The sequence below is a fragment of the Mercenaria mercenaria genome, chromosome 14 (genome assembly GCF_021730395.1).
Source record: "Mercenaria mercenaria strain notata chromosome 14, MADL_Memer_1, whole genome shotgun sequence".
In the NCBI taxonomy this organism is placed as follows: domain Eukaryota; kingdom Metazoa; phylum Mollusca; class Bivalvia; order Venerida; family Veneridae; genus Mercenaria; species Mercenaria mercenaria.
Window position 1 is genome coordinate 34,598,431 of NC_069374.1, and position 16,912 is coordinate 34,615,342.

Here is a 16,912-nt window from a genome sequence, read left to right on the forward strand (position 1 = left end):
TATAGTGGCTACAAAGATTTGTGGAATACACCGGACGCAAAGTACGCGAAAAAAACTTAATAGCTTAAGTAAGTAACACATAGTCCCAGGGAAAATTGAAGGTAAGAGTAGACATAACTTGCGGAAATACCTGGTCACTTGTCCTTAACACGTTTTTTTTAATCTACCACGCTCTGTGATCGTGAGCAAAATTCATGTTCCACAATGCACTGTTGGCAATCACAAAACACTGTATACTAGTACATGAAATCAGTCCAGTATGTCTATACAGAATTTTGCTATGCCGACAAAAAAAGATGAAAAAAGAAAGAACAAAGCAGAAGATAATCCTATTGATCATATTAACCATCGACAAGTGAAGCTGACTCTGCATTTACCAAGGCTGTCATTGATTGGGTCTTAGGCGTATCGACGATACCGATATATCAGAAGACAAATATCGACGATACATCGATATATTGATTATTAAGTTAGATTAACGACCTATTTGTTCATATGCATACTATATACCTTCCTGTAAATGCTATTTTAAGTTTTATTGCCTACTTTCCATATTTCTGTTTGACTGTGTTGTATTTGTATTTATGAAATAAAAGAAATACATAAAAATTAATAACATCTTTCATTTTTATTTTGCCTTCACTCCTTTTTTGCATTTATCCAAATTTACAACTTTGTGAACTTTAGTTGTTTTTTAGGGTCTGAGTGTTTATTTGGGTAGTTTTTTCTCTCTGTAAAATATCGATTTTTGAAAATGGGAATCGATAATCGATCGACAAAAAAATATCGTTGATACATCGATATCGTTTCAATCGATGACAGCCCTAGCATTTACTCAGTTGTAAAAATGGAAAGGAAATTATATGAAAATCACAAGATGCAAAACCTGACTGACCTTCCGAAAGCTAGTTTTTCACATGCCATCATTTTGGTTTTCACCTGTCAATGAAAATAAACTTTGCTGCTGTTCTTTATTTATTAAAACCTTACGGGATTTATTTAACAAGTAACTGATATATTTAAATGATATTATGATACATGATAAAAACTTTTTAGTAATTATACACACATGCGTATATCAGGGTGAAGCTTTGCAGTTGACTACCAATAAAACTACAAACTTTTGCGTTTCCATGATAGATGGTAGTTTCCCCCGGCTACAAAATTTAAATTGCAGGCACACACTGATCACAAAAGTCGTTAACTTAAATAGCGCAAAACCATTTCTAGGTATACAGTATATTTTAACATTAGGAAGATAGTAACAGTGCCATTGTAATAAATTCAATCACGGTTTGCCATAACTTAATAAAATGATCTTCATTTCCGTATCCAGTCTTTATTCTACATTTTCCGGATATATGACGTTACGACATCACTTCCAGTTTATCAAACATGCAGAACTGCCTCAAAGAATTTTGCCCTGTCTTAACTAACCAGAGTATTTTGAATGCCAAAGTTGGAAAAGTTCAATATAGAAATGTCTATATTTATTTACGTTGGTAATATACATCCACATGTTGCCTACAAATGCCAGATGTTATAAACAAATTTGTATAATTATATTAATAATTTGTAGGATTTTCTGTTTAGTGGGAAGCACTATTTTGAAGTCTGTAAATCTGTTGATACCAAATATTAACTTTAAAATTTCAAGATATATGTTAAAGCCATTAGAAATTTCCCTGATATCTTGAAATCCTTTTGAAATGTGAGGTTACAGGTTAGAAATTTTGCTCGGTGTATATAATATGTTTATTGGGGTTTAATTATACAAACGTGGAACCAGCTGTTAAAAATTTTATCTTGGTCCCCTTCTTTCTGAAATAAACAGGCACTAAAACCTTAAATTTACTCAACATTTTAGAATCAATTTATTCAGAACATAAAATAATATTTTTAAAAATGCTGTCAATTTCTGATGAATATGTTAAATGTTACCAGACCGAATCTGCTATTATATTGCTTAATTGCGTTCTATGCCTTCAAAGGTTCTTCTTCGAGATTTCATTACAGAATTCTTAACAAACATCACAAGTAAAGAAAGGTCATAAATTTGATCTCCTTGCAAGGCAAGATTACTGCTCTCCTTGATAAACATGTTTTCATTCTACATACTGTGAAATTATTAATATTCGTGGGGGACTAATTTTCGTGGATTTCAGGGTTTAGTCAATCCATTAAATTTAATCCCAATGAACAAGAAAAATTCCCATTCATTTTATATTCAGAAGTTGAAATCCACGAATTCATATCCCCACGAATTTGCCGTTTTGACCAAAACCACGAAATTTCATGCCTACGAAATTAAATTTTACAGTATTTGTTTTATGTGGGGAAGTTGTGAGTCACTTCAAGAGATTAGTTATCAACTTCTGGCTGAAATTCAAACACATTTTAATGTCTCAGCTATGCAAAAATGTGCTAAATGTATTTATACTGTGAATTATGACTTTTTTGCTTTTGCAGTTTACTGTCACACCAACCTAATTACAGGTCAAATGGTGTCTTTCCGGCTTATAATGGTGGAGAAAGTTCCAGGTGCCCCTACAAACATTATTTCATCACCGGCTGGCACCAGAGTAGATCCACCAAACTTCTGTAAGCCAAAGGCTTCTTCACATGAAATAATTCTACACCCAAAGTAAGGTTTTAAACCCACAGTGGTGACTGGGCAAGTGATTCGAGGTGAGCAACTTGGACAACTTGGCCACAGAAGACTCGCCAGGATATTATGTTAATGCCTTACACATATAAACCATAGATATATTTATTAGGTCTAAGTTGGTGGCAAATGTGTCCCTCTGCATGCATCCATCTTACAATCAGTGTTTCCCATACAGGTTGCAATAATATATTGTAGTAATACATATCATATTTGTGCAAATGTTAGCACAATACTAATAAGAAATAAGAGGGCCAAAATGGCCCTAGATCGCTCATCTGAGTTTCACTGCCAAAACAGATAACTTTAGAATTAGATAGAAACAAGAGCTGTCACAGGAGACAAGAGACAGCATGCCCGACTATTTCAATGCTGGATACTAGTGAAACAAGGAAGCTAGAGCTATCACTGGAGTGTTTAATGAATCCAATGTGAATGACGATATTGATGTTGAACAACTATTTAAAGTTTGATCCAAATCCTTCAGTAACAACTGAATTAGAGCAAAAGTTTTGTTTTTGTTGGGTTTAACAACACACCCGCACAATTATAGGCCATACAGAGACTTTCCAGCTTTTGATGGTGGAGGAAGACTCCAGGTACCCCTCCATGCATTATTTCATCATGCACGGGCACAAGGGTTGATGGCTTCCACACATGAAGAATTCAACAACCTAAGCGAGGCTGAAATCCACATTGGTGAGGGGTAAGTTATTTGAAGTCTGCGACCTTAACCATTTGGCCACGGAGCAAAAGTGCATCACCACCTTAACCTGAAATTTTAAGTCAAAAGTGGGCATAAGTCATGAATTATTGGTGCCATAGTTAGGGACCTTGTGTCATATGATGTGGGTGTTCATGTGGAACAACCACTTTAAGTCAGAATCATGTCCATTTAGCTACAATAGAGATATGGTGAAAATGCATAAGAATTGAAATGAAATTCAGAAGTCCTTGGACATAATGCATGAAATATTTGTGCAAGAATTATTGACCTTGTGTTATATGATGAGGATGATGATGTGAAATAACACTTAAATTTGAATCAAATCTGTTCAGTAACAACAGAAAAAGAAATATTGAACTTGCATTAAAATCAACCTGAAATGCTAAGTAAAACAGTGGCATAATTGATGAAATGTTGGAGCAAGAGTTACTGCCCTTGTGTCATATGATGTGGGTTATGATGGGGAACAACTATTTTAAGTTTGAATCAAATCCCTTCTGTAGTAACAGAGCAAAAGGGAAATGCATCAAAATTAACCTAAAATTCTAAGTAAAAAGGGGGCATAATTCACAAAAAAAAATTGTGCCAGAGTTATTGACCTTGTGTCATACGATATGGGTGGTGGATGTAGAACATCTATTTTCAGTTTGAATCAAATTCATTTAGTAATAGGGATAATAATTCATAAAAGATTGGCACAAGAGTAACAGCCCTTAAATCAAATGATATGGGTCATGATAAGAGATAACTATTTCAAGTCCGAAGCAAATCCATTCAAGTAATATCAGATATAATAAGAAAGTGCATCAAAACTTTAATCAAGGTGATGACGCTGTGAAAATAAGACCATCCAAGGAACACTGTTGGTCAGAAATGACAGAGTAGATTTGGAGAAGACAGGGCCTCCTCTGCCACAAATGCTACAAATTCAAAGAACTGGCTACAGATTTTTGAAAGTGGCTACAAGACTTTTGTTAAAATCTGGCCAAATTTCTGCAAATCGGCTTGAATTTGGCAGTTCTCTCAAAAAGTGGCTACAACTTTCTGATGCCCAGTGGAGGCCCTGGGAAGACGTTACAGGAAGGAAAGTGTGGACAATTAATGTACAATGGACAGTGAGTAATCACAATAACTCGCCCTGAATACTTTTTGTTTTCAGGGGAGCTAAATATGTGCCATGATATAAAGCATAACAGGTTTGTAAGCTGTATTTATTTTATGATCTAAAAAGCAGTTGCTCTGTTAAATTCAATAAATTTCAGTTTGGTCAGGCAGTGTTTTTTTAAGTTTTGGGGGAATGGCAGCGACGCCTGTAAGGAGGGGAAATTGCGCAGTAACCACTAAAATAGGGGGAAAATTGCATTGTGACAAAAGGAATATTTTTCACAAATATGTTACACTAAAAAAGAAAATGATTTAAAAGCACATTTTCTCTTGTTTTAAATGGTACAGTTTACATTATCATGTAATACTACATCTAGAAAGGGTTTCGTTGGTTGGGATATGTAAAAAAAATAAATTGTTCTTGTTTTTTTTTGGAGTTTTTTTTTTCAGAAATAGGGGAAAACAACACTCTTTTTTGACTGGGGAATAGGGCCAAATTTCTGCCCCCAAAATCACTGTCAGGGTGTGGAAAAAAAATCCCCCAATATGACATTAAAGAAGAAAGTAGACTTTCTTTGTTACCCCCCCCCCCCAACCCCAGAATCCTAACTGCTGTTGCACATATTTGTTTATATACATGTGTGATAAAATAGTTAAAAGCCTTTTTTTGCTATAAGCTGTGGTGTAAATGATGAAGCAGTTACCTACATGTATATGCTCTTATATTTGTTAAAATAAAGAAAGATTCTACCTAATGTAAGCTAGTCCCACTTTAACTTACCTGTTATTTAAGTATTACCTTTAATAGCTAAAGAAATATCAAGAAAAGTAAAGTTAGATTAATAAGGTTACACAAAAAATACCGAGCAAGTGTGCCATCAATTTCCGCCTGCAAGGCGCACATGCTTATAAGACGCACCTAGGAAAAGAATAGGCTCACATCTACTGACTATGACACTAACACTATTATCCAGCTTAATATTAATCATTAATAAACAAGCCCGTGATTTCCCTAAAAAGAATCATGTAAACAGAACAATATAATTTTAACAATGCACAATAAACAAGATTTCATGTTGGTAGGGCTTATATTGCGCAGAGCATAATATGCACAAAGCAATATGCCCATCCAATTCAAGAATCATGGGATTGTAAAACAATCTTCTGATAAAAGGACAATAAGCGTATCAAACCCTTTAATGAAATACATTTGAAATTCAGCAGTAACAAGATTATGTGTCCTTTCGACATCGGTGTCCCAACTTCCTGTCACTGAACATGATTTCATGTGTCACTGACTCTAAGTGAAATATTTTTAAGATATATATCGAGGGTTGCCCGCAAAACTGCGGTAACTCACTTTTTTTTGGAAAATCACTTTTTTGAATTTTTTTAAGTATTTTCATATTATACACCTGCAGAAAAAATTATAGGGTTATATTCCCAAAACTTTTGTTGTATAATTAAAATGCAACATAGTTGTAACTCAAAATGACATAATGCAATTTCCGCAAGACTGTTGTAAGTTGACTTACTGCAGTCTTGCGGGAAACTGATGGTCATTTGTCAGTAAGAAAGAAATGACTTACTGCTATATTGCACTGATAAGAATTTTGAACTGTTTTAGTTATACACCTATATTGCTTCTTATAGTAATGCCTTAAACAGAACTTACATGCAAGGATGTGGTAAGAGAGTCGAAATGAATTTTTAACTCAATGCACTATGCATCTCCTATAGAAATGCTTCGGAAAGCTTTTTCATATAAATTCAATAGTTTGTAGCGGTCAAAGTACCTTTTTTACACATACACAATCATTAATCAATAGCTTACAATGGCTTTTAGCAAAAAGAAAAACTGATCAGCAATATGTACCATCATCGTATGAGTATAGGTTGCACCTTTTTACCGAGATTCTGGTCAGGAAGGACCAATGTGCCCTGGACACATGGGTACAGGACAAGCCGCATTTTCCCCTGACTAAAAAAATTAAGAAAATCTATCTTTGTTTACACCACATACGTTTACATTGCAGACAATTCATGGGGAGTAACTACCTAGGACTCGGGCATAAAAGCGGGTATCATGACCTAGTGTCTTTAATGAATTTTTTCTAAAATGTAAAATTAAGAGCTCCCTTATAAGCTTTAAAGAAATGCAGTTTTTCATTAATATATTTAGTAGATACCGTATTTTACCTAAGTCTTGGGACAGCATAAAATAATTATTTTTTTCACTGTCCCAAGACTTATTTCCCGAAAAATAATTATTTTGAAAAGTGTCCCAAAAATATGGACACAATAATCGTCATCGGGTAACATCCCCCACCCATCCGTGTTGAAAGCGGAAAAAAACAACAACGATTATCGGTAATTATTCTGTTGATAAACAAAGTAATTGGCCTTGTTTTCATCATCAATTAACACCCCCTCAAAGAGCTAAAAGAAGTGTGTCGGTATCATGACATTAGAAGTGGAGATCAAAGCGGTATAGTTTCCCCGAGATTTTCATGGCATTACGTCATGTTTTCGCGCCATGTTGCACATCACTGTTTGATCGTACCGCCTCGGTTCTTAAGTGCTGAGAAGTAGATCTAGTGTTGTAACAATCAATAAAAAAAGCTTCTTTTTAATTTGTTAAAGCGAATGTGCAATATCCCGTAAAAACTGACAGGTAAACGTGTCAAACTATAATAGCGGATATCTTACCTCTGTGACCTATTTGCCCTCAAGGAAATTACAAAATGGTTTGAGAAGAATATCTTATTATAAAGTGTCGTGTCAAAAAATACATGTACATGTACAAAGATTCAGTCAAAACTTATTAAAAATACGCAACAACATCATTATTGTTTTTTGTTTTTAACCGCATTTTCTATTTACGTTCACGAGTTCACGTAACAGAAATCTGTTTGCCAAAAATCGTTTTACTTCATATTTTTAAATTGCTGTCGCCTTTTCATTATTTAAGATTTTTCTATTCTGTTTTTTGTACTTTCTGGTCAAAAGTCTGAATTTTATGCCCATAGTTTGTATCATTTATTTACTTTTAGAAAGAAATCAGTATTTAGGATCGCGCTGTTTGAAATTTTGCAAGTAATTTTATGAAAATTCGACCGTTTTTATAGAATTTTGCCAACATTTCTGTCGATACCTTTTTAAAATCGTTATAGAATTCAAACTATATTACTTCTCAATCGGTGTTGAAAATCTGAAGCGATAAAATCAAAAAATGAATGCGTGACGCGCGTTTTTTGTAACGTGTCGATGAACAAAAGTAACGGCGTTGTAAGTTAGACATTACGATAGGTCGCACGTGCTCGTGGAATGGAAAATTACCGGCATGGCGTTTTGATATCTGTACGATTCGCGGGTAAATTCCAGTCAGTGGTAAATAAAAATAAACAAGTAACGGAAAATGGACTACCTGGCTGCAGCAAAAAAAAAATACAACACTTAACTGGTATGGTAAAAAAAACACTTTACTAGTAAAAACACGACACGAAAATGTTAAAAAAAAATAGTCTTTGGTTCTTATAATTATTTGATATTTTGATCGATACAACACCATACAATGTATAATAACGGTATTTGGGTTACATCTTGAATCAGTACAAACCTTAGTCCCAACACTTAGGGACGAAAAATACGCTGAGAAAATACATGTCCAAAAACTTAGGGTCAAGAAAAATAATTATTTTTCCACATTTTAGGGGTGTCCCAAGATTTAGGGTGTCCCAAGACTTAGGTGAAATACGGTAATCAGGAGATGTTTTAGAAGGTGATGAGATCGAAAAGGTGTTGCGGTCAGAGAAGTTTGAGATAGTTTGGATAAAACTTTAGATACCTCCTGATTTTAGTAAGTCTTTTTCACAACTTTGTCAAAATTACAGGTGGTGCAACAATGGCCGACTGATGCCAGAAAAAATGCATTTTCTTACAAATTGACATGGTTTTGAGATTCCCTTTTTGCAACCAATACATGGTTATAAGCATTTTTCAGAAATCTGTATATCGTCACCTTAGCACAAAAAATGAACAAGTCCTTCTTTAAGTCAATGTAGTTATCCATTTTTTGCACTGAGGTGATGATATATTTTACACTGTGTCTTATACAAAAATGTGACCTACACTCATACGTCATCATGACGGTATGTTTTGCTTCCGTATGGGCAAGACTTTCTGAAATTCGTACAAGCAGTCTATTGCAATGATAGTCTATCAAATTTGACCATCTGCTGGAAACTAAACTCGGTATCATTTGATTTGTAACATGTGGTTGGGTCATGAAATAACACTTTCCACTCTTGGAAGTGATATTACATTTATATAATACAAAATTTGATTCATATATAGCTTAATTGATAGAGAGGTAACTCGGAGTAGGGACAGAACAAGATTTTTTGTTTGAATCATAAAATTTAATGTGATGTATCTGTTTTTCCTATTTTTTCTCTGTAAACATGCTACAGTTCATAATTTTCATTATATGTTACTTATTTCATATCATTCAGATGTGAAACATTTTTTTTTATGCTTCAGTATTTCATATTTTATAATCTGCCTAGGACAGAAGCTGTGAAGAACTAATATTATGTTAACTTTATATCAATGAAATATATAACCCATATAATTGAAAGTGTCTACATGCAGCAGTGAGAACAGTGATAGAGTAACTTTATAGTGCTGCTTCACTGGAATGTGACCCTGTAGATGCATCAAAAAATTTAACCAGGATAAGTTTGGGCATAATTAGGCCAAAATGCATGCCAGAGTTTTGGGACTTCATGCTATCACCTACATTTATAACACCAAAGACACCTGGTAAGTTCCAATTCAATATCTACATTAATTTTGTTTTTGAGATAGTAATTTCCATGTAAAACTTTAACCAGGATTTTCTAGGTCATAAAAGGGGGCATAGTTTGGCCAAATTACATGTCAGATTTATTGGACTTGACCCAGTGAGGTTGATAGTTGACCTAGAAAAAGAAAAAATAAGTTTCAAAGCTATATGCCTATAAATGATAGCCATATGTACTTGCATGCAAAACTTTAAACAAGGTGAGACGCTGACGCAGATGCCAGGGTGAGCAGAGCTGAGTTATAGAATCTGCACACTGCATGTCATATCATCAGAGTGAACAAGTGTTTGAAGTTTCAATCCATTCCTATCAGTGGGTACTGAGATACCACATTTTGCTTACATATTAAAACTCAACCAATACTTTTTTAGTCAAAAAAGGGCATTTAGAGTTTGTAAAAAAAACTATCGGACGACAGCAATGCTGGACTATTCAACAGCCCTGTCAACTGAATGAATATAAAAGTCGAAAAAGGGGCATGATTCTGTAAAATTGCAAAACAAGGTTATGGAACCTGTGCAAGTATATCAGCTCATGACAACAAACAATTATCTTAAGTTTCAATCCATTCCCATTAGTGTGTTCTGAGATATCAGCTTACATACAAAAACTTAACCAAAAGCTGCTAAGTCGAAAAAGAGGCATAGTTTTGTAAAACTATAAATAGAGTTATGGAAACTGTGCACTGCATATCATAACATCACAGTGAACAAATATGACAAGTTTCAGTCCATTCCCATTCGTGGGCACTAAGTTACGATCTTACGTATAAAACCTTCACCAAAAATTTCCAAGTCGGAAAACTAGCATAATTTTGTAAAAAGCAAAATAGAGTAATGGAACCTATGCAGTGTAAGTCAACTTATCACAGTAAATAACTGTGTGCAGTTTCAATCCATTCCCACCAGTGGTTACTGAGATACCAACTTCCATACAAAAACTTGACCAAACCTGGACACCAATGCATGGGTGAGTCCAATAGCTTCTTTCAATAGTCAAGCTAAAAAGCAAAACAGAGTTATGGAACCTGTGCAGTGCAAGTCAGTTCTTCACAGTGAATAAATGTATGAAGTATCAATCCATTCCCAGTTGTAACTTACATAACAGTTTTACATACAAAAACTTAACCAAAATGGGATGCTGACACCAACAAATGGATGAATACTGTAATAGTTCTACCTTTTCTTGGAATAGTTGATCTAACAAGAACTGTCCGTAAGACAACACCCTCAACTTTTCTCAGTGTCTGACTCTGAATTAGAGCATTGCCAGTAAAAGGGACATAAATCTGTCAATTCTAATCACAGTTATGTTGATTGTTTCTTATGTTGTAGCCTGTGATGTAAATAACTATTTTAAGTTTCAAGTCAATATAGCTTTGATAGTAACAAATATACTAGATGTTATATAAAACTTTAACCAAAAAAAAATTTAAGTGGAAAAGGGAAATAACTCTGTCAAAAATTACGAGTTAAGTTATGTGGATTTTTTCTTCTGGTGTAGTGTATAATAACTATTTCCAGTTTCAAGACCAAATCATTGATATTTGACTTTATCAAAAACGTTAACCAAAAAATTTTAAGTTAAAAAGGGGCATAAATCTATCAAAATTCAAATCAGAGTTATGGGGAATGTAAACTTTGATTGTAAATAACCATTTTAAGTTTCAAGTCAATAGCTCAGATAGTAACAGAGAATTTGACTTTAGCAAAAAATTTAACCAACATTAACGCTGACACCAATGCCATGGCAAGTGCAATAGCTCTGTATTTTCTTCAAAAGGTCGAGTTAAAAAGTGTATAATATTAATGTCAAACTCTATATTTGATTTGCATGCATGTGTAAACAGTGATGCCAGGCTCTCATAATTTGAGTAATATTATATATGCCAAGTTAACCAGGCTTCAACAAAATCCACTATCCTGTTGCCAATATGAATAGAAATTTTCTCTGAGCATGTGGAACTTGCTATAGTACTTGCCCTGCAGGATTAAATTTTGATTTTTGACCAAAAATATGAATTAATCCAATTAAAAAAAAGCTTTGCAGAAGCCAGACAGCTAAAAGATGTAAAAGGAATTGTAACTATATAATTCATCCCTCGATCCTTAATGTACCATATATTATGATTGCATTAGGTAGACCCTCGGCAATCAATAAATGATTATTTAATACTCTGTGTACTACTTTTAAGGAACTTCAGAAAAGACAAGTCTGTAAAAAAAATTCTCCTAGCAGGATGAGTACAAACTGAAGCTGGACAAGTGAAAATTCTAAGCAGTCATCCTTCAGAACTACAATTACTTCCAAGGAATTTGTCGAGGCCTGTTATAGAAATGCTACATTCATATTTTGTTATACTACTCTCATTACAAAAGTCATGGATATTTATTCCAGTCCACTCATTTAGTTCAGGAGACAGACTACAGGACTATGGCTTGTGTCACATAATGCTGTGACAAAATAATTGTGGTGTACAAACACCCGCAGTTTCAATCTTCTTTAAATAGGAAAATAAAACAGATTGTGCAAAAAAGTTTATTTACAGTTCGCATTCTAATGAAGTTGTTGCTAGAAGTATAGGGGTGTGATTTTATGGAAAAGTAAAGAACTATACCAGAATTAGCATTTAACTACTGGTTGAGTGCAAATGTAACAATGCAGACAGTTCATATTCACCAAGCCGTTTTAAGATTTTTCAGTTTATATAAAAAAGAAAGCAAAAGAAAAGTTAGAAATGCATAATTTTAAGTTTCATTTCAAATGCAAAAGGTAGTAACTGATACCAATGTAAATAATTTGTAGTCTAGAATACTGCAAAAGAGTTGTAACTTTAGATACAACTTTTTTGCAGTAAACCTCAACAATGCAAGAGAAATAGATTAGCTAGCAAAAGAGTTGTAAGTCAAGTTACAACACTTTTGCGGTAATGACTTGACTGCTAAAAGTTAGAAAAGTCATGCAATATAGTTGTAAGTAACTGTAAGTCAAATATCTCAGATAAGTATAACTTTAGACATAAAAGAAGAATTTATTTTCATAAGTCATTGAAATTTTTCCAACATATCTTCAAGTTTTGTCAAATAAGCTGTTTCTTGTAAAATAAGGAAGTTTTTAGCTTTTCCTGAAAAGTTTTCAAAAATGCAGTTACCGCAGTTTTGCGGGCAACCCTCGATATGCAACATAAACTTTTAAGCACTTACCATAAATTTTTCACTAAGTCAAGGCTGGCTGGGTGATATCCCAAATTTTTTTATGACTCTAGGTCAAGTATATTTTGAGACAAAAGGGACACAAACTTTTATGTCTTTAATGCATACTTTTGACTAATACAAGGGTCATAACTATTGTCTTACAGAGTGAAACAAAAGCTGTCAATACTGGTGACAAATGCCCCTGAAGCATGCCCAAGAATGCTACAGTTGTCTGCGCAAAAAAATCACACATCATTTCGTGACCTTGACCCCAGAGACCCTGGTCATAAGCGTGACACACCTTCTCAATATGGTTAACATTTGTGTCAAATTATTTTCAAATCTCTTGATAATGAGTTATGAACCAGACAAGAAACACCTTTGACTTTTAAGTGTGACTTTGACCTTGGAGCAAGGGGTCTGGGTCTTGCGCAGGACATGTCATCTCAATATAGGGAACATTTATGCCAAGTAATTTTAAAATCCCTTCATCAATCACAGAGTTATGGACCGGACAAGAAATAGACCTTGTTAACCTTTAACCTCTAAGTGTGACCTTGACCTTAGAGCTAGGGGTCTGGATCTTGCACAAGTCACATCGTCTCATTATGGGGATCATTTATGCCAAGTAATTTCAAAATCCCTTATCAATGGCAGTGTTATGGACCGGACACGAAACAGACCCTGTTAACTTTTGACTTCTAAGTGTGACCTTGAACTTGGAGCTAGAGGTCTGGGTCTTGCGCATGACATGTCATCTCATTAAGGTAAATCTATATGCCAAGTTATTTCAAAATCCCTTCATGGATGGCAGAGTTATGGACAGGACACGAAACTGACCCTGTTAACCTTTGACCTCTAAGTGTGCCCTTGACCTTGAAGCTAGGGGTCTAGGTCTTGCGCATGACATGTCGTCTCATTATGGTGAACATTTATGCAAAGTTATTTCAAAATCCCTTTAATGGATGGCAGAGTTACAGCCCGGACAAGAATTTACACGGACGCACGCACACACAGACGGACAGTGCGATTTTAATAGGCATAAAAAAAGAAGTTGGGGTGCACAAATTCACATGCTGAATAATACTCCTAAATGGTTACACGGCACTAGGTGAAGTATTTTTTTAGAAATATGCAACACAAACTTTTAAGCACTTACATCTTTTTTAGCTAACTGAAGGACCTTAACTCTGGTCTGGCTGGGTGAAATCCGAAACAGAACACCAGATACACAACTACACATGCAATATATCGCTAATGTTTCACGGATCTAAGTCAAATACTTTTTTGAGATACATGCAACATAAACTTGTATGCCCTTTATGCATATTTTTGACAATCCAGAGCCATAACTCTGGTCTGGTAGTGTGAAATACCAATGAAAATGCCAAGCGCACAACTTCACATGCTGAATTATAATCCTGAGGACTGATGACTCTAGGTCAAAATGTTTTTTAGATATGCATGACTCCGGATGGACAGACAAGCTGACTGTAAGTGCCCCTCTCCCTATGACCCATCCCAAAATTTTGAAGAGCACAAGCAGCTCCAAAACCCAAATAAACTGATAAAAACCAAATTTACAATATATGATAAAGCACTTACACCCATTTATGTGGTAATTTTATGCAAGGACCAAAAGATCACAATTTACTTCCATTTCATTAAAGGTAACACTGCCAAAAAGCAGAGATACTTTATTTCTGCCAATGTATATGAAAATTTGATAGAGGAAAAGTAAATCTAATTTAAGATAAACATGTAATTGTCCATCAATTGTGGATTATCTATGGGAATGGAAAATCGTTAAGTTTTGCTGTTTTATAATGCCTTGTGAATCCCTGCTATCAATACATTTGAGAACAATGTAAAGCTTTTGCCACATTTTTCATTTGCAAAAAAAAAAATTAAGAAAAACAAGAGCTGTCACTAATGGTGACAAATGCCCCCGCAGCACCTTGACCTTTGACCTGGTGACCTTTGACCTGGTGACCCCAGTCAATAGTAGTCGTGTACTCAATAAGTACTATTAGCATGTTAAGTTTGAAGATCCTGGGTGCAGTGGTTCGTGATTAAAGTGCCATCATGCAAAAAGTTAACATTGTGATGAACAAACTAACGAACAAACTAACAAACGGACAGTTGAAAACTAATATGCCTCCCTTCGGGGGCATAAAAATATAAACAATAGCTCGTAGAACATGAAATGCACCCCTTGATGCATTCAGTAACTGCAAAGGGAACAGAAATTATTTGGTCACTGTGTACTGGACATTTGACCTAAAATCAATAATTATGGGTCATTATCCAGTCATAAGTGACCTCCATATCATGATCCACCTCCCTATTAAGTTTCGTGATTCTAGGCCCCAGGGTTCTCAAGTTATTGTCTGGAAATGGTTCTAACTGTTCCGGGTCACTGTGACCTTTACCTTTGACCTCAAAATCAATAGAGGTCATCTGCTGGTCATGATCAACCTCCCTATCAAGTTTTGTGATCCTAGGTCCAATCATTCTTGAGTTATCATCTGGAAACAGTTTAACTGTTCCAGGTCACTGTCACCTTGATCTTTGACTTACTGACCTCAAAATTAGTAACTGTCATCTGCTGGTCATGACCAACCTCCATATCAACTTTCATGATCCTAGGCCCAAGCGGTCTTGAGTTATCATCCGGAAATGGTCTACATACCAACCGACCTATAGACTGACCGACATCTGTAAAATAATATACCCCTCCTTCTTCGAAAGGGGGCATAAAAATACAACGTACATTTCATTGAGATTTCCTAACAGAAATATGCAGAATAAGTTTGGATGTGTCGGGATGAGATCAATTATACAAATAGATAGTACTGTTATAAACTTTAGCATGTCTCCCTTTACTTTATTCCTGTTTTGTGGATTTTATGGGCTAAAACATGTCAATAATTTAGTGAATATTACTGAATAATAATTTCGTATTATTGCTGACTGACCATCGAGGCATTCATATTTGTTGAGGATCATGAGAAATAACGCCTTTTGATTGGCTGGCTTTCTTAACCAAAAATTCACTGTTTTTGGAGCCTGTATTGCCAAAATCATATCTGACTGTTATAATTCTATGTGAATGCAGTTGAGATCTGAAACTTAAAAGGACTATGAACAAGTTAAGATTAATCTTTTTCAGTGACCTTTTTACTATTTCTTTGTAAAATGTGATTTTTTTTATTCACTTTAAATTCATTTTTAGTAGCAGTCATTCATTACTAAAACAGTGAGGACACAAAAGTATATAGCCCTTTCTCACAGCCTTATCTTTGGTACTGTCAATGAAAACCTATTAGAAACTAGAGCTTCTTTATTTACAACAAGGTTTGACAAAGAGCAGCAAAACCTACTCAATTAAAATAAATTAAATATTAACGTTTTCAAATGATACAAGGCCTACAGCAGAGTGAAAAAAAACTAAAGTTTATTCAAAATTTCAGTCAAAGGACTGTCAAGATTTTGACTCTGAAAAATAGCTGAGGGAAAGCGACAACCAAGATCTGAATTCCTGAACATTTGCTTAGAAATGAAAGAATAGGTTTTTAAGGATTGGAGATTTTAGCATTATCAATTTCAAAAAGACATAAAAATACACCAAAGTAAGAAAATAGTAATTATAATTAAATTTTACTGAAAATCTGATGAATGCATTTATGTTTTATTTGAGTATATTTAAATATTGCCTGCTTTGCAAACTTTAGTTAATTTGGCACCATAAAAGTTCACTTATAGCGAGCCTGAAGAGCAAAATGAGCTTTATGATAACTCTCTGCAGCGTATACAGAATGTCTTTTGATTGATCAAAAGATTACATAAATAATGTATGACTTTGAATCAGTCAAAACAGTATTCAGTTATTTTCAAAAAAATATTTCAAACATTATAATTATGGCAAATTACATTTGCCATTTTGACCACACAGATTATCATTACCGAGTTTGCAGTACACAAGGCCGGGTTTTCTATTTAAATGACATCATGAATTTACTATATTTTTTTGTTTTCTTTTAAAGCACTTTACTTTTCATTTTCCCCCTAAAATAGTTTCCTATATGCTTAAATATTTGACAGAAAATGGACAATAAAAAAAAAATTGTCAATAATGAAGCCAGTACGAGAATGCAGCGAATAGCAAATGATGTCACCGTGAACTAGCTTCCCGTAAATTCTGTAAAGTATGATATTCACTGTAACAGGTATGATGTCACTAAATGGAAACTTGCCGTTTTCAAGTAAATAGGTTATCACAAATTTTCACTTTCTTTTGAGAAATGAATAATTTCTTTGTAATATAATTTTTTTAGCTAAACCTGACTTCATTGAG

General features: G+C 34.4%; 1 protein-coding gene across 2 annotated transcripts in view; it reads right to left on the minus strand.

The window, feature by feature from the left end:
* The window catches only part of LOC123527241 (solute carrier family 35 member E2A-like), a 39,590-nt gene that overhangs the window by 22,180 nt on the left and 498 nt on the right, over positions 1 to 16,912 (minus strand). The window contains exon 2 of one of the 2 annotated variants that reach the window (XM_045306584.2): positions 5,278 to 5,304. The exons of the other annotated variant lie outside the window; for it this stretch is intronic. The gene's annotated coding sequence lies outside the window, so the exon portion shown is untranslated. The remainder of the gene's footprint in view (positions 1 to 5,277; positions 5,305 to 16,912) is intronic. 2 annotated transcript variants of the gene reach the window in all.